Source organism: Ammodytes marinus, assembly GCF_949987685.1.
Source record: "Ammodytes marinus genome assembly, chromosome: 4".
Lineage (NCBI taxonomy): Eukaryota > Metazoa > Chordata > Actinopteri > Uranoscopiformes > Ammodytidae > Ammodytes > Ammodytes marinus.
The window spans coordinates 18,600,530-18,626,340 of record NC_137233.1 but is presented as its reverse complement, the minus strand read 5'-3'; the positions used below and the strand labels follow the sequence as shown (position 1 = coordinate 18,626,340).

The 25,811-nt window shown below is 41.6% G+C and overlaps 1 protein-coding gene across 2 annotated transcripts in view; it reads right to left on the bottom strand.

Moving 5' to 3' along the window:
• Positions 1 to 25,811, bottom strand: part of LOC307249684 (guanine nucleotide-binding protein G(i) subunit alpha-2-like) — a 53,388-nt gene that overhangs the window by 14,611 nt on the left and 12,966 nt on the right. The gene's annotated exons all lie outside the window — the stretch shown is intronic.

Sequence of the window (25,811 nt, the reverse complement as noted above, 5' to 3'; positions counted from 1 at the left end):
GACCAGTCTCCTGAATGTCAGTTTTCTATCTGTAATCTGAATTCAAACTATAATACAGGGATGCCTTCATGTTACAGTTACACCATCCCAGACATTCTCAACCTCTAAAAAGGAACACAAACCACCTACTGTCCTATTCCTTTTTTTGAGACGAGTCACTCAATAATGGTTGAATATTTTAATGTAAATGTCTTGCACTGACAGTATACTGTCAGTGCAAGACGTTTACATTTCTTATCCACTGCTTTGTGTATTCCAACAGCCTGAGGCGACCACATAGAGCTCATCTGCCACAAGGAATCTAACACTACAAGCACACCACACACACACACACACACACACGCACGCACGCCTGTCAGTGCACTCTCCATACGTACTCGCCCCGGGTTGAAGTCTTTCAGGGATGACCCGACCCTCAAAATACACAACTATAAAGCTTGTACAGTGCAGCCCCCTGGGTAGGAATGGGCTAATATAGTCTCCACAGACAGCTGTCAGCTCCTACTCCTGAGCTCTGCTAAACAAGATCATAAAGCTATAGGAGCAGGACCTTTACTTTGCCTTTAAGTTTTACAAATACTGTATACAGATTTTGACATTTGAAAGGGTTTGTTATCACATTTTAAGTCCACTAACTTCATTGGTCTGAAATCCCCACTCTACCCAAATCACACTGTGACTGAGCTCTCATCCATCTGCTATGCAGTCTATGTGCCATATTGTTAAGCGCACAAAAGCAGCACAAAAAAAATGCTCTCTCTGGCTCACTGCATACCATGAGTGTGAATTGAAAACTGAAAACAGAATCCCTGCTGAAGAAGTGGGAAATAACTAAGATGCGGACAGGTTCCAAGGAAGTGAGAAGTGTGCATTCCATATAAATCCAGTTAGTTTGACAGAATGCGGATTGAATACTTCACTTTGAATACATAATATGTGCCACAACAGACAAGATTTGCTCTATTTAAGTTTGTTAAAACCACAAGATTGGTTTGAAGCCAAAAAGACATTAAAAACGGTCGTACTCCTTGGAACTCTATCTAGTAGAACAACCACTTAGTTCATTCACTAATAAAGGAAACTATATGTGTCATTCTGCAGTGAGGAGAGCAACTCGGTAGGACAAACATGACAGAGTTTATCTGTGATAGCAAAACAGTAACACACACACACACACACACACCAGTAAACATGCCCTTTGGAGTTTGTCCAGTGAACCTGGAGCCACTAGCAGTTAGAAATGAGCAGTGAAGTATGGCACATACCTTGGTGCCACTGCTGCTTTGATTAACAAATAGGTAGCAGCTCTCCTAACTGTACAACACAAATACACTCGACCTCCTGGCAGTCGCCCGGTTTTCAAGCATGTGTATGTGAAATCTGCCTCAAGTTCAAAGGATTTGACTGCGACTGTTCGTCATTACACACACAACAGTCAATTTAACTTGATAGGACCACACTTTAAACAATTGCAGTATAAAGTAGGGTTTCATGTACACCCACACAAAAAATAAGGCACTCCTGCAGTCACCTTTATTATTAGCACTTCAGCGACCACAATGCAGATACAAATATGACGAGGCAAGTAAAGTCGTGCACTGCACTGTTTCACTTTAATACTTCATACTTGCCAGCTGGCGGTAAAAGGCTGCCAACAACTGTACAAGAACATGTTCTTTAAATAAGACAGTGTGCAGAATTCCTACAGGACTGGACACACTTTTTTATCCACCAACTAAACCTTAACTGAATGAAACACCCAAACCATTGTAATGGTCCCTGATACAAGGGGCAAAAATACTCTCTAGATTGGGGCAATAAGTATATGTTTTCTGGTGGTGCTGTGGGGAAAAGTATTGGCGGGAACTCAAGGTCTGATGATACCGGTCCAATTGCTTTTTTTTTCAACTACAGCTGGATTGTGTAATCTGTGGCTATTGCTGCCTTAAAACAATATCTCACTTTGTACCATGGAGACTCAGGACTGCAGTTGCATGAACAAACATACACTCAGGATCATCATTTCAACATGCCCTATTGATACTAGTACTATCCAAAGACTTGTTTGGTAATAAAATGTATGACTCAGCATTGAATAAGCAGATCTTCTCTACAATACTCCAACTGGTGGCCTTAGTGACTCCACAGGCAATATCAGATCTGACTTGGTGACAAATTAGAAAAAAAACAATTGGTAGACTTGAGGTTTTTCAGCACCAACAGAGGACAATACAATGAAACTCAATTGGCATAAAGAAATGAAATGAAAGGCGCACACCTGGTTTTAACTAACTCTTGGAGCAGGACACTGAGGAATCTGACCGCTGGTGCAGAGCAGTGGCTGAAGAAAAGTCGAGTTTGCAGGAAAATAAATACCATCCACTGCCCAGCAACTGGGCAAATTGCACAGTTGTGGTCGTCTTTGACTCATGGTAGAAAATTAGGTAGGGAGGAAAGAAGAACTGCCAGTTCACGCTCCAATTTTAATTTTGATAAGATTATCCAATGTATGTGCGTCTTCCATCATTTTCTTCACCTGCACTGAAAGCAATATAAAAAATATGGACAAAAAGAAGGAAAAATGTGAGAGTGCGTGCATGCTTACGTATCCTCTGGTTACTTGTGTGTTGGGTAAGATGGGGGTATTAGCATGAAGATATGTGGTGCTTAGAGAAAGCGGCAAGCAATTTGTAAATCTCCCAGCAAGACTCAGGAAATTGCCTGATTACCGATGGGTAAGAGTGTGACTGGCAGACAGGCAGAACCCACACTGACATGGGTGCCAGGGGGAACCTGTGCCAGGGAGAGCCAACAGGAAAAAGTGTGGGTCCAGCTGCCACAGGACAGAGCCTGGGCCTGACTGATGATGAATGGACTGTATTCACAGGTGGGGGTGTCATTAACAGTGACACAATCAGGGCAGATAACAGTCACTGTAAGCAAATAGTGTCCCCTTAAGATGCATTCTGCAGACCTAAAACAGAACCAGCTTTAAATCACGTCCCAGCTGGCGAACATCCACTAATTGCAAAAATGGGAGAGAGAATACAATGAACCCTTTGGGTCAGGTAAAATATTGCAAAATATATAATGTTGTTTACCCTGTGGTTTCATTTGTTTAATTGTTAGAGACAACAATAACATGGGATCGGCTTGGTACTTCATTAGGACTCAAATGAGACACAACAGTAATCGGGTATTTACCTTTCTTTGGAGATGAGCAGGAAGCTTCTTGGGGAATGAAATAGGCCTACAATTATATTTTTTTATACCAGGGGAAATCTGCCTGCTCCCACTGTGCAGACATGTAGTTTGGGGGCTTGGTATAGTCAGCCAGCACAGGGGATGAAAGCTGCAAGTTCAGAAATCTAAAAGTAGACTAAATGTGTGTTAACATCATAACCATGGAACGCAGGTAGTGTTTTTGCTGCCGCACCGCTTGCTGAATTTGCCCTCACCAACACAGACAGATGACTTCATGAAGTCGTATTCACTGTATCAGCAGCCTTAGAGCCAAATTTAAGTTGCATTGTTCTTGGTAGGGAAAATGTAATAATACTAAAATGCCACACAGCCCCACAGCCTGTCATCGTCCCCAGGGTAGAACTTCATTGCGGTGGTCCAGTTTCCTACTTGTGCTTGTTTATTGTTCTCCAGGTGGCATAAGCTCCAAACTGAGCAGAAACTTTCTTGGTCTTACTGGAACTTGCAAAATTTAAACAAAAAACACCTGAACGTCTACCGAGGGCTGGGTTACTCAACAAGCCTTGAGACATCCTACATCCTAAAGCCCAGTTCAGACCAAAGATTTGCCTTGCAACTGCTTGCGACGAGACGGTTTTAGAACGTCGCGGGGGAGAAGTCGCAGCAGTGTGAACTGCCCGTTGCAAGGAGTCGCAGAAGATTCAACATGTCAAATCGCAAGGTCCAGTTTTAGAACGTCCAGGCCAGCTCGTTGCGAGCGGTTGCGAGCAGTTGCAGTTGCGTCTCGTTGCAAGGCAAATCTTTGGTCTGAACTGGGCTTAATAAACTTTTCCAGAGTTCTTTTGCAGAATCAGGATAGGAGAGAAAGCTTATTGACTCACACTTGAACTGTGATGATATCAGAAGAGAGGAAGAAGTGTGCCAGCCAGCTCTTCTGTGAGACATGCTGGCATGCTCGCACCGTCTCTACCGTCAGTGAAACATGATCATACTGACAATTACAGAAATAAAAGGAGGAAAGAATAAAGGGCTCTTCCATGTCTTCTGAGTCAAGAATGAAGCTTAACAGCTTAAAACAATTAACCTTTTGATTCATCTTTCTGCAGTGACTGTGTGCTGCAGCAGCATCCTGCAGCCACATCAAGCTTCAAATGTTAACGGTTTCAAAAGGTATGCCTCCCATGGTATTAAGGCAATTGCTGTGTGTGTGCGTGTGTGTGTGCGTGTGTGTGTGTGTGTGTGTGCGCGCACAAATAAATGTACATGTGTCTAGAGCAAGTGTGACCCACCTGGGTGGGACTAGCAGCAGGACACAAAGGCAGCAGTGTGGGCCCCTGCTAGCCGAGAACACAGGCCCGCTGTTGATGTTTAGGTTCCATTCAGCGCTATTTAGCTCAAACAAGTCAATCACACTCTGCCCCGCCCCTCCTTTCACTCAGCATGACAACTGCCTTCACCAGCCACAGCAACTAGTGAGAACGAAAGGCTTGGGGAAGGGGGAGGAGGGCGGGGGGGGGGGGGGGCAACGACTGAAGAGGTTCAATCTCCCCGCTGATTAGAGAAACATGTGTTGAGCCGTAAAATTAGTTCACACAATGAGCACTTAACTTTCCTGACAGCCCACTAGTGATGTTAGGAAAGGAGAGTCTTGTTTGGAGATTTGGGGGGTGCTTCGGGCACCTTCATTTTAATGTTGGATGTAAAAAATGAACCAGCTTAAAGAGGTGTAGAGTAGACACGATAAGACGTGTGCATGGCATTCAACTGCCTCCTGTAGGTGTTCATGATATTGTGTCTACATTCTGTAGGAGTGTTGTTTGAACACTACTCATCCAATGTGTTCATGTTGTGCTCTTTCAAAACATGCTTTTGTCCCAAGAGAGAGCCTTGGTGTTAGGTACTGTGTTGCAGTTGTGATAGTCATTTGTAATCAACCTTCAGGCACGCAGGCTATTTATTGAAAAATGAATGAGGCATTGGCTCTGTTGTGTGAAAAATGAATGTTACACGCTTTAACAAGATGATTGTGCTGATTGTTAAGCTGAATAGGGAAGCACCCTTCTGTTAAGCTGAATAGGGAGAAAGCTAATGAAAAAGAGAAAGTTGAGCAAAACTTAAGACTTTTAATCAGACTTATCTGTCCACTAAATCCATAATGGGATGGTCCTGGCCTCTAGCCCCTCCTGTACCTCACTTGAGAACAGATCTGCACTGTTGAATAAATCAATACATGACCCCTTGGTGACAGGTTGAGCCATAAATATTAAGTAAGTTTTCCCTGGCTTTAAAGCTCAACTCTGAAGACAATGCTTGCAAACATCAGATGTCTTGACACTTCAAATCAATATCCACTTAGAGAAACTTAAGAGCGAGCAGAAAATATAAAATTTACATATACATCACTTTTAAATCTCCAAAACGCCCTCATTCTCCTTATTCTGTAAACTAATTAATTTCAATTTCAATCAGTTCTCAAACTCTCCCTCCAACTGTCCCCTTTCGCCCACACACCAGCCGCGAGGCAGCCCGATGACGCCAGCTCTTCTCAGCTATGTGTTGAGAAATGTGCCAATGTGCCGGACTCGAGACCAGAGGCCCCTCCGAGAGACACATGTGCCACTTCCTATTCTCAGATCCAATCAAGGAGGAAATGGAAGCAGCTTGCATGGACATGTGTACGCTCCAGAACATAGAACACACACACACACACACACACACGACACAGGCATATCTGTCTGTTTGAAAGACAGGGACGGAGAGATTCAGTCTCCTCCAACAGATGGCTACCATGTCCTCAGGCAAAAGGAAAGTCTGGACAGCACATTGACAACTGCTGCCAAAGCACAGAGAGATGAGACGCAGGACGACCGAATGCACTTCTCTTATATACTGCATATATTGAGTGAATTTGAGGCAAAACTAATGAAGGTGGAAGAAGCTATAACCATTTATCAATTATCCATGAATCTCCTCCCATTAAAAACAATAAAAAGATCTACAAAATGCAAGGAGTACGTCTTTAAGTTGCAACATGTTTTGTTTTTTTCATGTGTATGGAAACCCTGCCATGGGCAAGGCTTTGATCACAGAGTCTTTATCAATCAATCATTAACATCACCAATGTAGTGCATGACAAAGAAAGGAAAACTCATATATGGGACCATAAAAATGCAACAACAAAAAAATGAATCAATGGAGCTATGGTAGTTGTGTGAGTCCTGCAGAGGTTATCAGTCACAGGAAAACCACGCTGAGCTCCTGAGCAGTTAAGAGGGTGTAAAGATTAACCAATGCAGAGCAGAAACAGAGACAGCCTTTGGAGCTACACTGATACAAAACAAAACACAGAGATCCAAACTCCATTCAGTGAGAAATCTGTCAAACATCAATAGAGATTTCTTGAAGGCAGTCTGAGTAAATCACAGTTTATATCTGTGTTGTTTTTGAATGGGATTGCAGTCGGTTGGCATATTGCATAGAGGTTGGATACAAAATACCTTCTAGCAATTATGTGTCTTCCTGGAAGGAAGGATGCTGCACAGACTCCCTCCTTCCATCAATAGATTACTGAAAACGTAAACAGAGGTAAAGAAAAATAAAAGAGGATAAAATCTAGGGGGGGGGGAGAAATAATCGATTCTTCGATGCATCGCGATTCTCTCTCGGACGATTCCGAATCGATTCAGATAAATTAATAATCTGAATAATTTTTTATTTTTTTGCTGCACCCCTGCTAGTACTTCCTGTGCCACTGTGCATGCGCACCAAAACATGTGCGAGTTGTTTAGTTGTTTGACAAAATGGATGAGAGCAGGAAACCCATATGACCTGCACATATGGCAGCATTTTGGTTTCTAAGAGGTCGATGGGAAGATGGACAAGACCTACACAGTGTGTAAGGTGTGTCATTCTAGGTGTTAAAATCCAAGCTGCTCGGGTATTGCATTGTTCATAGAAGCATTTTCTCTATTAAAATATTAGAGAAGGTAACTCATCTGTGATTGTCTTTAATGATCATCACAAAAGTAGGAAGTGATAATCAAACTCTGAGTAGCAAACTCTGAGTCAGATGTATATTGAAAATCACACGTGGAAATGTACAAAAAAAATTGTTGCATCGAGATGCATTGATAATCCGAATCGAAAAGTTGACCTCTGAATCCGAATCGAGTCAAATCATGAGGTGCCAAGAGATTCCCACCCCTAATAAAATCGCTGAGGTATGAAGCTGAAATGTGTCGGAGAAAACGTCCAATTGCTATTGTGGAGTTCCAAGGAAAACAGGATTTGGTCAGCCTTCAAAGTGTGTGAGAGGGGATGCCGTTTTAATAGGCTATTGGGACAAAATTACTTCTGTCTCCTAACTCCCACACTGAGGAGTTTGAGGGTAAAGCACAAAGAAGGAAACAGCAGTTGTTTGGATGATGGACTGACAGCTCCCTGCTAGTAATCTTTACATCTCCACCCCCCATTGCATTGTGCTGTCTTACCTTTCCAGACCTTCACAGTTGATCAGACAGCTAATCAGGACCCACAATAAATGACACACTTCTAACCTTCCTTCTTTTATGTATAGCCAACGATAAAATTCATTTGGGTTGCTTAGCTGCAATGGCATAAATCCCCCTGGCTTTCCTTAGAAAAGATAGGATTGTGACGTGAGGATGTTCAGTCAAGTAGTGACATGCGTCAGCAGTTAGGATGGGAGAAATAAGCGGAGGAGGCGTGACTTTCTTTCTTTCTTTCTTTACACAGCAAAAATATCCAGTTTGGTTGTACAATCTGAGGTACCACTACTTATTGCCCTATCCACAGAGTTCTCTGTAAAGCATTTTCTTAAACTTTCCTGCCAAGTATTCTCTGCCTTTTCTACACATGCAGCATGAAAGAGTGCACCCACAAACACACAGGCGGATTGGTTAAAGTAGTTTTTTTAATAGTTTCACTGAACAGATGCCTCTAAAACCACCTGCTTTCTCATTGGGGTGGGGGGCATGTGAAGGTGAAGTGCACTTTGAAGGAGATGGAGGGACAAAGTGACTGGGGATCTACTAAAGCAGAGTTGGGAGGGTTTTTGAAGAAATTCATGGGACAGTGATCCGAGGGGACAGCAAACCATTAATCATAGACGACAGCAGAGAGGATATCAACCGAGGAGAGCGAAGAGTGAAGCGAGGAGAGGTGAAGGAAAGAGACAGCCTTTACAGACTCTGATATGACACTTCAGTGACTTCCCACTGTAAAAGGTTCCAAAATAAACTGCTCGTCCCTGGACCTTAACAACCTTGAAATCCACAACACTGAGGTGTTAGACACTAGACAGGTGTATAAAAAAATCAATAGGGCACCAATGTGAGTCAGGCGAAATGTATTACAAATGACTCAATATTCTTAAAAGGTGGATTCTACTTCCCTATTTCAAAACACTTGAAATACAAAAAATATATCTGCTACCCATCCCTACTATGTGTGGGCTGAGAAAAAGTCTGGGGTTCATACACAGCTAAGGCGCTGTAAAACGGTTATGGATATAAAGGCAGTCGGACTAAGCAACAGGCAGCGTTTGTGACGTTAGTAGTAACAACACTGCTATTGGACAGGTAGTGAGTGGCGACTACTGTTGCCAAAGCAAGGTGTGTCTGTGGGCGGAGCATTTGAAGGAGCACAATGGGAGGGGTGTGTTTGTGTTTGTGGTCAGTTCAAATATCAACAAGCTTTCTCTCCTAAGGCGAAGTACAACTTTAAATTTGCTGATCAGGGAAAAATTGGTGAATGTCTTGTCTCTCGCTCCTTCCTTGGCTTTGGCCCAAATTTCTCTCCTGCCTCATTTCCTCCGCTCTGAATTCTAGTTTGAGGACCATTTAACAGAGCTGTGAGCAGGAGCGGCTATCAGGCCCACCACAGTGCAAGCAGCAACTAATCACGGCCCACCAGATGGAATGAATTCATAATCAATGTTGTTTTTTGAACTGTTTGCAGGGATAAGGCAGCATCATTGCAGAGAAGGGTGTTTAAGGTCTGCGTCTGCTTCTCTGCGGGCTTCGTGTAATGTGCTGTACCATCTTGGTGAAGGCTTCCTCGGCCACAGCGCTGCTACCAAAGCATATAAACAACGACTAAGGATCACTTTCAAAAACACTGCTACAAACATGTTCTCCTTTGATGATTATCATAATGCAGTGGCGTATATTCACCGATTTTAAAAAGAGTCAAAATTGTTCAACATCTTAAGACCATTGGACTTAGCCAGCTGCACCAGCTGGTCATTTAAACAAACTGTTTGTTAGTTTGAAGCATTCATATAGCATCTGAGACTAGATTTTTGTTTCTTCTTCTTCTTCTTGCTGGACCAACAGCCTTGTCATAATGGAATCAGACACATTTTAGTTCATTTGTTCTCTTTGTATACTTTCCCAACACAATTACAGCAGTAAATAGATCAGCGCTATCAGTCAATTATGAACAAATTTAAGAATATTTAGTCTGAAACAAAAGGCTTGTACAAACACACACCCATCTCAGATAAAACATGATCTACTTGGCCCTATTCATCTTCTACAGCAGGACTCGATGCATGTCCCAATCTCCTCACTCCACTTTGTCGCCTGCTTCCATAATCTAATCAGAGTTCACATCTAGCAGACATCTGGTGAGGTCAGGTTTAGGACTGTGTTACAAGACCTCTGATACTGTGCTGCCGCCGCCGTAGCTCGAGACAAAAGACCTGGAATAGCATGAAAGGTGCTGAAAGACAAATCCACTGCATACACAAACACACATCATGCGCGCACACCAAAGTACATGCATAAAGACAACTACATGCATATTATCCTTCAATCTAAAGCAGCTAAGCACCGTGGGTGAGTGCCAGGGTCAGACCCTGATTTACTGTCTCATACAGATAATACACAACACTCATAAACTCATCAAGAAGGATAAAGCAGCACACAGCTTTGTTTACTGAACACAACTTTTTGCATGCCATAAAAACAATGTTTACAACATTATGACTGAATGAGTGACAGGTGAAAACAGGAATTTAAATTTCTTTGCATGTTGCGATACTGAAATGCGACTGGCTTTGTTTTTCCAAACCTGTTTCTTTTGGATTATACTTAGGAAACAGGCACAATATTGTTTATGTGGAAATGGGTGCATGTACATGTACAGTGGGCTTTAACCATCTTGGGATTTATTAAATGTACCTTAAGAAAAGTAATCTAAAAAAGGCAGATCTGTGATAAATTATATCAGTGCAATAAAGTATAATTACATATGGTTATGCTTTTATTTGACGTAAACTATTGACACATGTAAAATTCCTTGTAGTAATTCGCAAGCGCATTCCGTCTTCATCACAGGTCAACAGATGGTCACCGGGGAGGGTCGCTACTCATTTCTCACCCTGAAAACAGCTGGATAGCAGCTCTGACAAATATCTTATTAACTGGCATAGTTTAGGCTCCCTTTCCAGCTCTTGGCCCCCAATAATCATTCATTTTCTCTGGCGTCTAATTCACAGGGAGGATAAAGGACTGCTTGCATCCATGTATCTGGCAGCTTCTTGACAGCGAGTACATTTTCTGTCGAGGGTTATATTGACACATGAAGACAGAAACATGTGAAACATATTAATGCAGTAATGTCCTACCTTATATACTGTACTGTTCTGTGTCAGCCACTCCACAGTCACACTGCACTGCACAGGAGGAGCTACTGCAAATAATCTATACTTGAGCCTCAGTCTGACTTCTATCAGGGAAACAAAGCCAGGAGCTGAAACCTGAAACTAACTTGAACCTAAGCTTGAACCATGGGAAGGAGTGCTGGCATAAGATATAGGTGCTGAAAAAAACTTCACTACATAGACTTGTCCTGTGGATAATTCACATGGCATGGGCATTTGTTTAGCATGAAAAAGTGTCCAAAAGGGAAGTGTATGATGGTCCCGTAACTAACTGGAGGTATCTGCCTGCGTCATGGGCTAGGGGCGACCGGAAATGTGCTGCTGATGCATTATACATGCATCCATTACCCACCCTACACTTTGTTATTTCTACATACATGCACACACACCGCCAGAAGGATGGAGGAAAAAGGTTTCAATGAATTATGGATCGGTGCATCGAAATATAAGCTATGAGCTGAGGAAGAGGCATGGGCATTTGGATGAATGCATGCTCAGTAAAAAAGTCAAACAGTGAGTGAAATGGGATCTATTTGAGCAGGTTTCCATAAGGGTGAATAATAGAGAATAGATTTCAGACCTTTTTGAAGGCCCCTTTGTTACTGAATGAATTAAATACTAACTCACCACCATAGGATTATGTATTATTATGAATTCTCTTCTATGCTCGTCACCCACGATATGCTACCACAGCCTTTCGGATGCTATATATAATGCAGTTCACTCTGTGTGATTGTCTTTCAGTCACGCCATGAAGAAACCGGCTGGCTTTTTTGTGACTCTTTACTATGACATGCCCTAAACTACTAAAGGCTTTTTAACAACATCCTTGGCTCGGTGCGAGTGTGCCTGAAGTAAGCCTATGACTCATTTAATGAACATACTGATCAATCCAGCCAAAGGTAGTACCTTCAGAATACATAACTTTATTGATAATGCACCCTAACATGGCACAAACAGTATCATTATATTATGATCATTTTATTTTAGCTGAAATTCCAGTCTGAAAAAAAGGATCCTACCCTGCTTCCTTATACTAACAATGCATGCATATCATACACATGTATTATGACAAGGAGCAAATACAGAAATGATCGGCGTTTCTTTTTTGAACTTCTAAAAAGCACTCTTAATTGTTCGGGGAGTTTTTTGGGGCAGTCAGGGAAAACAATCTTTACCAAAATGATGATGTATGCCATTGCCTGCTTAGAGAGAATCGTGTCATGCACCAGTAATTTTAAGAGACAGCACTCTGTTGCCTCCAGCTTTTTTTGTGTTATTTGAAATGCCAACACAGTTTAAAGTCATAAACCATCATTATTAACAGCATCTTGTCAGCCAATTTCATTACCATAATCTTGTGATATATAAAACTGTATGTGTGCGTGTGTTATGAAATCGCGTTTGACAACCGACACACATTAAAATGTTTGGTTCTATTGAAAAGCAATATTAATGATCATAGAAAAGGTTAAACTTGCTGAGACAGATTAACCTGACCAGATGAAACGGTAATTTGTTCTTTGCCAACAGAAAAAGGAATTTTCATTTGGCATTTCAGACAGGGCATTGCACCTTTTTTAAATAATCCTCTGTGGGTGGATGAGAAGAAGTTTCAGGTTTATACACCTTTGTGTGGAGTCCACAAAGTTCACAAAGTCACCAGCCTGGTCCAGGATAATTACTCCAAACTGAAAGGCCATCGATCAAAGAGCAGACGAGGCGACCAAGGCTGCCTGAGACGACTGGCCTTCTCGCAGAACTACACAATCAGAGGCTGCTCTGGCCTTGAAGCCTGCAGACATGAAAGGCCTGACCAGACCAATGTACCTGACATGGTCGGAGCAAACATCATCACTCAGTATTTCAACTCAAGTTTAAACGTGATGCTGCGAAACCAATTATAACTTTGAGATAAAAACCTGTTTTCTTTCAAGATGAACCTTAGAAGCTAAAAAAATAATAAATAAAGCAATCTCAAAAATAAAATGTACAAGTTTTGGTATTACCATTCTCAGCAAACCATGTGATACAAGCAAAGCCAAAGAGCCAAGACGGAGTTCTCAGGGAAGTAAAGCTATGGTGCCATTTAAAATCCACAACTCATTTCTACCTATTATGCTTTTTCATCTTTTCTGACCTATAAATGCTGTTATAATATTATGCAGTCATGCTAAATGATACCAAAGTGTCAGATAATGACGTACATGCATTTTAGACAAATTCCCTGCTTACTGTCTCGGGTGGTTGCAGGTGGCTGTGCACACCCTCAACACTCCGATGCCGATTGCGGCACCTATAGTGCCTAGTTTCCTGGATTGCGTGACGTCCGCTCAGTGTAAAGTGAAACTAGGGGGCTGTGCCTGTTAGTATAAAATAGCATAATAGGTCCTCTTTAAAGTCTGGCACCGTGTATTTACTTGAGCAAGAAAAATTATATGATCTGTAAAATGCAAGAACAAATGCATTTATTTAATTTACTCACATTATGCTGATGTTTAAAAGTGGACTGACATTGGCCTTATGGTGAAGCAGGAGAGGAAGAGCAAGCCTGTGTGCATGTAGCAGAGTGCAAAGAGGCTTAAGGGAGAGGAAGTAAAGGTTTTTTACGATTTAACTCATGAAAACCCACATTTCCTATTTAAATAATATTCCAACTGTGCTACCAACTTTGGTGCATTTTGGAGGCTAAACGTGTTGTGTTAAAGGCAGAAAAAAAAGAGCCGGAAGAGGCCGCAATTAGCCAAAGAAAACAGGCAGGAAGTTTATTTCATCTCTGCGTCACTATAGCAACCTAGACTTGCATGTTTAAAAAAGAAAAAGAAAAAAAACACAGGAAATGAAAAGAGGAGGGGTGAATTGGGGTCCTTTTCTCTCAACGGTTCACACATGTGTCTCAGAGCACACGGGCTGAAACTTGCTTTGTTGACATTTTTTACAGAATCAAAGAATTCAAGTTGACTTTTCCCATTATCAGGCAGAATGCAATGGCTGAGTTCAAATTTTATTTTGACTAATGATCGGGTGAGATGTGTTTAAGTATCCTATTATGAATCCTGATGGAGCTCTGTTGTACATTGTGTTGATATGTTAGGTTTTGATTAGCAGCCTCAGTAGGCACAGTGTGACAAATACAGCAATTAATGAAATACAATTGCTATTATCTGTAAAAATGTATGGTACAGTACTGTAACATTGTAGAGGCTTCACCACTACACTGAAAGATAATTTTGTCTACAAAAAAGGATTCCTCCATGTGTTTCTCTGGTGTGAAATACAGAACCATGAATGAGGAAATGCTCTGTAATCAAAAAGAGATGGCAAGCTTGACAAATTGAAAAATCCCTTGCTGGCAAACAGTCCTCAGTCAAGTGTCACACATGAGCAGCTGCCTCCTGTCGCCACCAGTGGAAGCGATAAAGCTGCCTATGTTTGAACACCGAGAACAGGGGAGGAAATGTCTGCAACACCTTGACGTAATGCATCATACACATTACAGAAGCTTATCAAGTTTTCTGAATGAAGCTAAATGGTGTTCCCATTGATCTCACCAGGGAAGGTCGAAAAATAAGATTAAAACAATAAATCAAGAAAGAATTTAGATGCTATCCAGCCTCATAAACCGATTCTGATTGAATGCAAATCTTCCTCATTTTAAGATAACATAAATTGCACTAATAAGTCCCCTTCACAAGCAGAATTCTGTTGAATAAAATTGAAAAAGCCAATTTAAGTGGAAACACATCATCCTGTTTTCTGGGCAACTTTTTGTGCTTTCACAGGTGGAGAGAGGTGACCAGCTCTGTGCTTTGTTAGCTCTGCACTGCAGCCATGCATGCATGCAAGGACATTACTTCACTGAAAAGACCTTAGCCCCAAGAACCTTCCTACTCACCACCAATGGAGGAAATACAATGACTACCTTCAGCACATTTATACCAGAAAGAATGCATCACTGGTCCACGAACAACCTTGAGTTTTCGTCACCTGTATGGCACGACTGGCGCCATCATTAGGGAGACTATTTTTGAACATTCCTGACTTACTTACTCCTCTTCGTCCCCTATGGGACATAAGGCTTCAATGAGCACTCTCCATTGCATTCGGTCCCTGGCAGCATGTTGGGCCTCTCCCCATGACAGGTTCATCTGTTCCAGCTCTTGTGTCACAGTTCTGCGCCAGGTGGTTTTTGGTCTCCCAGGTTTTCTTTTGCCTGGTGGTGTCCATCTTAAGGCGACTTTTGTGACGCGGTCCTGCTCCATCCTCAACACATGTCCTAGCCATCTCAGGCGTCTGTGCGTAATCTCCTTGGTGATGCTCCCGCTTCCAGTTTTTTTTGTGAAGGTCATTGTTGGAGATCTTTTTAGGCCAAAAGATCTGGCATATTCATCCGAGGCATCCATTATGGAACACTTCCATTTTCCTCATTTCTGTTTTGACAACTCTCCAGCTCTCTGCACCGTACAGAAGAACAGACTTTACATTGCTGTTGTATATGAGCATATTTGTTTTAAGGCTGTATTGTTTTGATCTCCAGATGGAATGGAGTTGGTAGAAGGCACCCTGAGCCTTTCCCTGCCTTGCTTTGATGTCTTTTGATGCCCGCTGTCCTTACTGATGAGGCTGCCAAGATAGGTGAAATCTTCCACAAACTCAAGTGGTTCCTCATTAACAAGGATGGGTGCTGTGGGGATGGAATTGACACACATCAATTGTGTTTTGGAGGTGCTTATATTGAGCCCAACTTGTCGTGCAAAGTTGTTCAGCCTATCCGTTTTAGCCTGTATGTTGTACTGGTTGGTTGAAAGGAGGTCAAGATCTTCCAGCTGGGAGAACAGAGTCCACTGGATGCCTCTGGGTCTGTCTGCTGTGGTGTTGGTTGTGATCCAGTCTATGGTGACCAGGAAGAGGATAGGGGAGATGATGCACTCCTGTCTCACTCCGGACTGCACGGAAAACCACTCAGAGAGCTCATTAACCCATGATGACACTACACTCAAAATGTTCATAGAATGTTTTTATGATTGAAATTATCTTTGATGGTATTCCATAGGAGTGCAGTATCTTCCAGAGGGTGTTTCGGTGGACACTGTCGAAGGCCTTCCTCAAGTCTACGAAGTTGATGAAGAGGGGTGTGTTCCATTCCAAGCACTGCTCTATGCTGTTACGCAGCGACAACCTCATTCAAAAGTATGCCTCACTTTACTAACAGTTGTCTTTTTTCAGACTAATGCGTTGACAATGATAAGATCTTAAATGAGTTTTGGGGCCGTTACCCTGCGGCATAAATAATTCTGTCACTCGAGTTGTGTTTGAAGACAGGTTGTATGTGTTGATAAAGATAATTGTTCCTAAACATACTTTAGCTGAAAAAAGGACAACAATACGCAATCGTCAGACAGGTTTAAAAGCTGAATTCTAATACTGCTTGACTGATTCCACCAGGGATAAAATAACTATTGATGGAGATGGTATTGACATGATGGCAAATTAAACCCCAATTTTTTTCAGTGAGTCCTATTAGCATTAAGCATTTGCTAATCATGAGTGCAGTCCGAGGCTGGTAGTAACACCAGGTATCTGTTGAAACTTTTCAAGCTAAATTTAAAGAATACAAACACAAATTTGTGTACAGGATAGGGCAGTAACGATATGCGTATTGAAACCGAAATCGCAATACACAGAGGCATGATCCTGTATCTGTGTGCAACCTGGTATCACGCCGAGGCGTCACATCCAGACGCATGGACCGGCGGCTCTATTTCACGCCTTGCCTGACCAGGGCGGCTCTATTACACGCGCACCTCCCGCCGTCCAAATGAACGGAGGAATAGTCTAAATTAACGGAGGAATAGCACCAACAGGGGCCGACATGTTCTCCCAGGAATAGCACGACATGTTCTCCCAGCATTTCAATACTATCTAGCTGCAGCCCCCTCGGTGGTTAGGGTTAGGGCAAGGGGACAGGGAGAGGTTATAATATAGATAAAACATTGACGGAAAACCGCGGCCGCCATTTTGACTACGGGAGGTCCGCGACCGCGGCCGCCATCTTGACTACGGAGGTGAGCGTGTAATAGAGCCGCCCTGGTCAGGCAAGGCGTGAAATAGAGCCGCCGGTCCATGCGTCTGGAAGTGACGCCTCGGCGTGAGATCGGGTTGCTGTGTGAGAATGCAGAATCTGTTTTTCTTTCTTATCTTTTTTCTCCCTCGTTTTTTAACAATTGTCTCAAAGCTGGGGCGGAGGATTTGGGGAGAAAATGGCAGTTGGGATAGAGATTCGAATCCAAATACCTTAACCGCTCCACTTGTTCTCTTTGGTCCCTCCCCTATGGTCCCTCCCTGACACGCTCTACACCAACAAAGTCTTGCCAAAGTGAATGGACAGTCCCAACAGCCAATAAGAACAGAGAATCGGTGCCTCACTCTGATTGGTCAAAGTGTCAGCTCTTGTTAAGTTTGGCCAATCAGAAATCATATACCCCAGCTTTAAATCAACCAATCAGGTTTGGTGAAGGAAGCTGTTAAGTGTTTATTTGTTTTCTAACTAGATTTTACAGCACAGTTCAATTTCGAATCGTGAGTTGGTGTATCGTTACAGCCCTAGTACTGGAAGATTTAAAAATGGTATGCTCAAGTCAAGTTTATCTGTGTGTGCCGCTACTGTTTGTGTGTCTGTGTGTGTTTGTAATGTGTGTGTGCGAATGTGCAACTGAGTGAGTACTCCACAGGAATACGGAGCACTGGCACTCTCACAGAGAGCTCTTTGTGTGCGCACTTTGCCCCTGAACCTGCATGTCTACCAAAGCCTTGTTGCATCGTTGTTTGGCTTGCCTTCCTTTTGTTTGTTCCACTTCCTTTCAGGTTCCTCTCTCTGCAGCTGAGCAGAGAGATGGCCCCAGACTCCCAAAGAGACACATTGAGAGAAAGTGAGAGATAGACAAACAGACAAATGCTTTGTAAGGTGAATCCTGTTTAGAATAGGACCACGCCAATATTAACAGATGAGATGGAAGTGCCATTCAGACACTGAGCACCCACGGAATCGAAAACTAAAAGTGTCATTTTGCAAGGGCTGTATGTTTTGATACTTTGTTAATTATGATCAAACACTAATGCTTTCTTACAAAAAAAAGCAATATTAGAAAAACTATTTCACAAGCCCTGGTGTGTCTGACCAGGCAAGTCTTACACCAAATGTGTGAGCTATGTGCCAATGAGCAACAACATGATTTGTTTTTTGTCCAGTCTTGCTAAAGCCATTCTCTTTTTAAGATGTTCACGTTGTTACTCATAGGAATAAGAGGGCCAGTGAAAACTTGATCGGTTGAGAATGAGATCATTTGACTGGCGTGGGATTAGCCCCTAGATAGAATATTGTTTATTTGTGCTTCTATCCACCCTAAATGGACTAATGGAAGGATGGGTCTTTATTGAATTCAGTAAACGTGGTCAGTGGCATTATAGTTGAGGTCTGCAGAGTTTGTTGAACTAAAAGTCATCATTCTGAATCAAATACCGTAACTTATGCAACATGCTTACATTACAGAAGATAGGAATGAATGAATGAAAAAGGGACCCAAGTCAGACATTTTCTTTTAAAAAGAGACACAAAAGGCACACACAGTCACCTTCATTGCTGTCAGTGACATCCTCCCAGCCGCTTATGCAGGGCTGTACAGTGCGACAGTTTTGATCGCATTTGCTACTGAAATTGATCACGTGCGATGATGAATACGAATCCATTCGCACTCCTGCGACAGGTTGCTAATGAGGAGAGGCTGTCTTTGAAACACAGAGGAGCGCTGCACAACACTGCTTAGAGGGCTCTACATTAACACTGCGGGTAAATGAGTCTTAGGAAAGTAAGTTGTTGAGTCCACCCTTCACTTTGGCTGGTGAAAGATGTGTCCTCGGGATCTGTGCTCGTGCAGCGATTCTAGGTATAAAAACTTCACCAACGGCAATTACCGGAAGGAGACGGCACATTACCGCAGTTAAGTTAGCGCGTGTACAAACAGAACATTTCCTGTGCGCCTTCACATTAAAAGCCTGTTACTAGCCAAACGTGAGTTAACTTTTATTTTGAAGCCGGTAAGAACAGGAAGTTAGCACTTTTTTCTAGCTTGAAAGGCAACTCATTCAGCTGCAGCGAGCAGTCAACAGTAGCCTATAGTCTATTTACAAAGTTTTAAATACGCCACTGAAGAACTACTCCCAACACATTCACAACAACCTATTTAATTTATCCTAAATTGTACCAATATGTATACTTATTTATTTAATAGGCTATGTTTAATGTTTTAAAGTTTGGTTTTAATTAACAGAAGGACATTATAATAATAATTCTGAATCAGCAAAAAATTGCAATTGGCAGGTTAGATTTTTTTTTCTAAATTGCAAACAGTGCACCCCTATTCATTTTTCTACAATTATTACTGCACACACTAGGATATCATATTAATTGTGAATCTCAAATGAGACCAGGATGACATGCTCAAAGGTAATTAGAGCAAAATGGAAGGGTTAAGGTTATGCAAGTTTTCAATCATACTTTGTGTGCTACCAAATTTATTTTTGTGCTACTGAATTTTTTTGCTTGCTAGCACCAGTGCTACCACCTAAAAAAATAAGCGTACAGCCCTGCGCTTATGGTAGCAAAACAGACCTGTTTGCTTTAAAAACAAACTCTGCTCCTGTGATAATCGGCATAGTAACCAGAGAGTTGCGACCCCAAGCAATCGGGACCTTTCCACACGTTGACTATTACAGTTCACTGAAGCTGGCATGCACAACACTGTCAAACACTGGGTCAAAGATGACCAAACAAAGCAGATAAATTCATTAACACCGTTACACTGGGGGCAAAGCCTTGCAGTTGACTCAACAAGGAAAAACAATTCCCTGACAACGCGGCCTGGCAAAAGCGCCTTCTGGCCTCGTCCAGGAGATCAATTCAGTTCAATTCAAACAACTTTATTTATTTATAAATAAATAAATAAATAAATACATGCATGTTATGGTACACAATACGTTTAACAATGATCGGCCAATAACTAATCTAGTCTAGTGTGCCCCTCAGCAGCGTTTAGAAGATGGCATACAGAAAGGTGGAGATAAAGTCTCACTGCTGAGCGCAAGTACAGTGTTGACTATTCTTCTCCTTTTTGACCCTAAGTTATCTGGATAAGATTCACAAAGATAGATTGGCCATTGCAGGAAGTTCCTGCTAATGGCGACTCATTAATACCATTGGAGAAGTCTAGGATTAAGTCTTATTCTAGGGCACCTGTACAGTGGTGATATGCTAAACGCAAGTACTGCTCCTTGACTTCCCATCATGTATTGCAACCTTTTAATCACAAGCTGCTTCAGGCCACGGCTGTCTTCCAAAGACTGACTGTTTTACTTTATCTAGAAATCTGTATTTATTCACGCTCCTTTGCCCTTAAAAGAGAACAAAGACGCCATTGACTCACTGCTTAAGGAGAAGCTGGTATCACAGGAAACTAAATGAAATATAGAAATAGACATCTTTGCAATGACTCAGTATGCCAAAATCCCTCCTCTGCCTGACAATGTCCACAGGAAGAACTGCAGAAGTGGTCCAAAGATACAGCGCTACAGAGGAAAAACCGTTCAAATTAAATGAAATGTTCCATTAAAACTCTCATCATTTATTATTAGCAACCAAAGGTTTCAATGCAAATGATTTGCTTTTGTTTAGCATGGATGATTATTACATGGAACAATGCGCTGTACACACCTGACCCTTAATTCCCACTTTTGTGGGCTATTTTAGGCTGTGGACAGACATGGAAGCTCCATATTGGCTAGAGTAGTGGACTTTTTTAAAACAAATACACCAGGGATGTTGACATAGAAATGTGAGTCTAGAATCTATGGAAAATACTTAAAATATTGCATTCCCTTGCAGGCTACGTTTCACCAGCAGGTTTTCTGAATATAATCAGAATTGCAATGCGTCTGTGTTTTTAAAAACTGGAGAATAATCTTTTTCCTCCTCTTCATCTTATTTGACATATCCAGAGGTGATTACATTTCTTTTCACACATTTGTGTTTCCTCTTTTTCTTTTAATGTGTTCCCCTTTGTTTATATAACTTGCGTCCGATGCGTTTTCGTTTCTTCTCCCACTGCCTACTATTATTTTGTGGTATAACGCAGTCTAGTCAGTTGATGTTTCAACTTTGAGCTGTAGATTCTTCCTGCTGATACAAATTCAGCAGGATCTTTGTCACTTGAGAATGAAACAACAAGAACTGAACATTTTTTTATTTGAACTCTGCAGCTGTCTTCGACACGGTTGTATGTGAGCTGAACTTGTCTGGTGTTAGACAAACGCAGGTCTAGAGCGGATTGTGGGTCTTGTCACACTTTGTATAACGGTTTCCTTGGAACAACAGTTTAGGTACGGAAGTAAGAGACAAGCTGGCGTGAAAATGTAACCATGAAAACACTATCAAAGTTAAAAAAAAATTCAACTTTATCATGCGTCATCATATGCTGGATTAATAAGTGAAAACTCATTCACTGCAGCTGTGCAACATAACAAATAGTAAAACTGTTTTCAAATGTCTTAACTGTCAAATTATTCTAAACTGATTTAAATGAAGAAAGTGATTTGTACTCTATTCATTATAATTCCTCAAAAAAAAGAACAATGCTTTAAAGTATTGTGGCGGTTAAAACTAAACTCCTGCATAGCCATGGTAAGAGAGTGATTAGTCAGGCTGAAACTGCTATATATCACAGTAATTACAAAAACCACACAGCACAATTTACAAAGGGCAGGATAAAGCTGGATTGTTAGATCACTTCTTGTATGAGGAAAGATAAATAAGAAAGGTATCTTATAATACAACCGACCTTGGTGTTCAACAGGTTTGTTTAATGGTCCACAAAGAGGGGCATTTATGGACATCGAAAGGCACTCCTGGCTGTACACCAGTCTGACAAAGACATATTTCCTGCAAAAAGGAATCTAAAAAGGCAGACAACTATATGATTTTAGTATTCCAGTAAGATAAATACCACTATGTTCAGTAGATTAGGGTTAAGGTGCCCAATTTTCTTCACGTTTTAAGATTTGTGAGAAAACTGTTGTGCTTTCGAAAATGTACAGAGATGAAACGCAACAAAAAATAGATGCATCACATGATGCAGAACAATGTTCATTTGCTTACCAGTGCATCACATTTGCAAAAAGGAGAAGTGAGACAAAGCTTTGTTTAAAAGAACATCGTGCCAGTCAAATTGTGACTGGTGTCTCAACTTTTGTTGTGCGTTTTCTTGTAATAGTATATACCGAACCATTGCTGATACAGTGCTGGTGTCATGCAGGCATGTACCCTAATAAATAAATAATATGAAAATCATGAAAATAACAAACTAATTCAACATGAACAGACAAGACCCAAATGGCTGAGTCACTCATCTCTCTGCTCCTTTAATGCCCTTCTCTTTTCATGTAAAAAGGTCATGGTTTGATCCTCAGACGAATGTCTGGTTCCTATCCTCCCTCATACTGCATTACTGATAGCATTAGCACCTTTCTATTACACAGTGACCTTCAGGAACCATATGTGCTAAGAGCAAACCTGAACACAGGTGTTGGGAGCAGGAATCTGTGTGTTTCCCTTGGAGAAACAACCAGACGGAATGAATGCAAGAAGTTGCAAGAAGTTGTGCAGACAACAGACACAAGTGGTTGTTGAAACTGTATGATGTGCCTTTGTTCCTGTGCCATTACCGACTGGCCAGTGAGACAACCGCAAACAGCAGTCCAATCAGAGGTAAGTATTAAATCAGAGGCAAGAGTGAGGCACCAATGGATGGTTTATTTGGGATTTTGGAAGCAGCAGTAGCTCACAGCAATAACTCATTTAGCTCCTGTGGTCTGACCCTGCTCACTTCCTGCCTCACAGGAAACACGCTGCACAGCCCTCGCCCTGCCCTTCCTGTTCCATATGCCTGCATTCATACACTCAAAACACACACACGCACAGTTTGCCCTGGTTGATATCTGTTTCTTCCTTTCTTTAACGTAGTTCAAACACACACACCTCACCCAGGTCACTGTCGTGTGAACAACGATGCTACCCCGCACCATTTTTTCTTGCAAAAGGTGTACAGTGTCTGCAAAAGCAACTTCAAAAAACGTGGAACTTAAAAAAGTACATGTTGAAACTGAAGACTAAATAGCTCATGACAAGACTAAAACTACCTTGGCTTTTGAGCCAACGAAACGCTGAGCTGCAGCCGGGCTCCGAAAATGTTAGCTATACATGTGCCTTGGAGTTCTGGACTGTAATTGAGAAGTGACAGTGTTAACAAAACAGTTCTCCTTTAAAAGACGGGAAAAGCTGTAGTTAGGGTCCCCTAGAGAAGGCAGGGAGGCCCCTCCCCAGTGCTGCCACTGCAGTCCAGAGCCCTCCATTGTCTCCATGCCTCATTTCCCCACAGTCTTTAATCAAACTAGATTGGAAAGGGCAGGCCAAGTTTCACCACAGGCTTTGGCCTACCATTAAAAAAAATAAAAAATTGGATTTACTTTAACACATTACGTGACAATGTGTGAATTTAAGAAACTGAGCTAAACAGAGCCGAGTTGTGCACCGGCAACTTTGAGGAATGAGATTTCACCCTCCACTTAATCCACTCTAGAATCTGATTATATCATATTTCTTTGCATGTGGACGTACAGGCAGTCGCAGGCCTAAGTGTGTGCAGTGTTTCAGAGAGGGGAGGAAAAAAGCAAAAACAAAAGCTGAAAAACAGGAAATCAACCTGCTGCAGCTGGCAGCCTTTATGGGCAGGGTTGAGTCAATGCACTGACTTGCTTGCTATAGTCTGCTCTTTATGGACAGACGGTGAAAAAAAACGATAAGCAGATACACAGAAAGACTCAGAAGAATCAATGTTAGTGGTATGTCTAATATACAGTGTACAGTCAAACTATGAATGGTAAAATTAAAAAGATTGACTTTGGAAAAACATTCAGCTTTCTACTTAAAGGCCTACTTCACCGGTTTGAATATGAAGGTGTATTGAATTCTGAGATCCTATGTAGTATAAATGTGCGAAAAAAATTGAAATCGGTTCATCCTAGCCTGAGAAAAGGCCTTCTCGTGACATCTGTGATGTCACGAGAAGGCCTTCTCGTGACATCACAGAAAGAGAAATATAGGGTTAAAAAAAAAAACTTACTTTGTAAATATTACTGTGATGTCTTTTACTGTGACATCACAGTAATATTTACAAGTAAGTTTTTTTTAACCCTATATTTCTCTTTCTGTGATGTCACGAGAAGGATAAATATAGGGTTAAAAAAAACACTCTTTCTGCCTTTTCTCAGGCTAGGATGAACCGATTTTAATTTTTTTTGCACATTTATACTACATAGGATCTCAGAATTCAATTCACCTTCATATTCAAACCGGTGAAGTAGGCCTTTAACTCCGATCAATATTTAACCTAATCACAACAAACTTCATTGCATTGACTATTTCCTATGCACTTTTGTGTTAAATGCATGGCTCTGCACTCTGCAGGCACTGTAGTGGCCCATGGGAGAGAGAGAAGCGTCAGATGAAACAGTGATCTCCCTGCCCTCTTTTCAAACTCATTTCGGAACAGCTGTCTGCTCTCATTGACTTAACTGACACAGCTCAGCCACGGACTAACAGCAAAACATGCAGCACAGCAATTCCACACTGCAACACTTGGTTATCACCTCCGCTCTCATCCCTCTTTCCTCACCCGCCTTGTCCATCACTCCCTTCATTTCTATTCCAGTCCGGTTGGATGACAACTACATGTGACTGACTTCCCTTCTCTTTTTAATCTTTTTTTTTGTTTTAGTGTTGTTCCTTGTTTTGTTTTTTATTATTTTTCCTATCCATGCAGCCCTTCCCTCCTTTCCTCCATATTTATATAAAAGGGATCTGATTCCTCTGTCAGTCTGAAGGCTGCTGCTGAGAATAAAGATTCGGGTTTCAATCAGCCACTCCAGAGCAGACCACCCCATCACTCATGCTTAAATCGCACAACTGGCTGACAGCTCTTCAAACTCAACCAACTTATTGCAATCTCACAACAACAACAAAACATGTCATGAATATCTTTGCATTAAGTTCTGCACGCCATCATTTACTGCGACATGTTTTTATATCTCACCCTTTAATGGTGCAGACAAATCAAAAGTAAACCATTCCAATGGAAAGGAGGAAGAACACTTATTTTTAAATTATTAAACAGTTGTGCAAAGGCTGTAGAAATCCACCGCCAAATCAGAGATACGGCAACCACAACCAGTGATTGAACCCACCCTGAATAAATGTCCTGGCCCAGAGCTAAGATTGAAAAAAGTTAATAATTTTCTCTTATTTTACTGCATTGATGAGTTGTTGAAATACACATTGTGCAAGCTGTTGATGAGGAGGTACAGCTCCAGAAGGCTCTGGACTTAATGTGATGCACGTTAATCGTGTGCCCATGTTTCCCCTGTACTCGCTAACTGTCCCTTTAGAAACAAATAAGTCATGGTTTTTCAGTTACTGAACGAGGTAGCCTATGCCAACAATAGAATAGAATAGAAAAGTAATATTCTAATTGTCTTGTACAGACCAGTTGATTCTTTTTCTGTGATAGAACAAATGTACAGTTGCCCAATTCAAACCTTTGACTAACCACTCTAATATTTATACCTCAAAAGAGATAAAGAAAAAAAAAACTGAAAGTGGACCCTTTTCCAACAAGTTAAACCTTCATTTAAATATAAACCTGATTGTTACCGAGTCTCAACACTCACATTAGAGCTCCAGCCATGTCTGCCCAGTCTTGGTTTAACAGAAATAGTTAACAGTGATCCCCGCCCCACCCTCCCTCTGTTCTCCTAC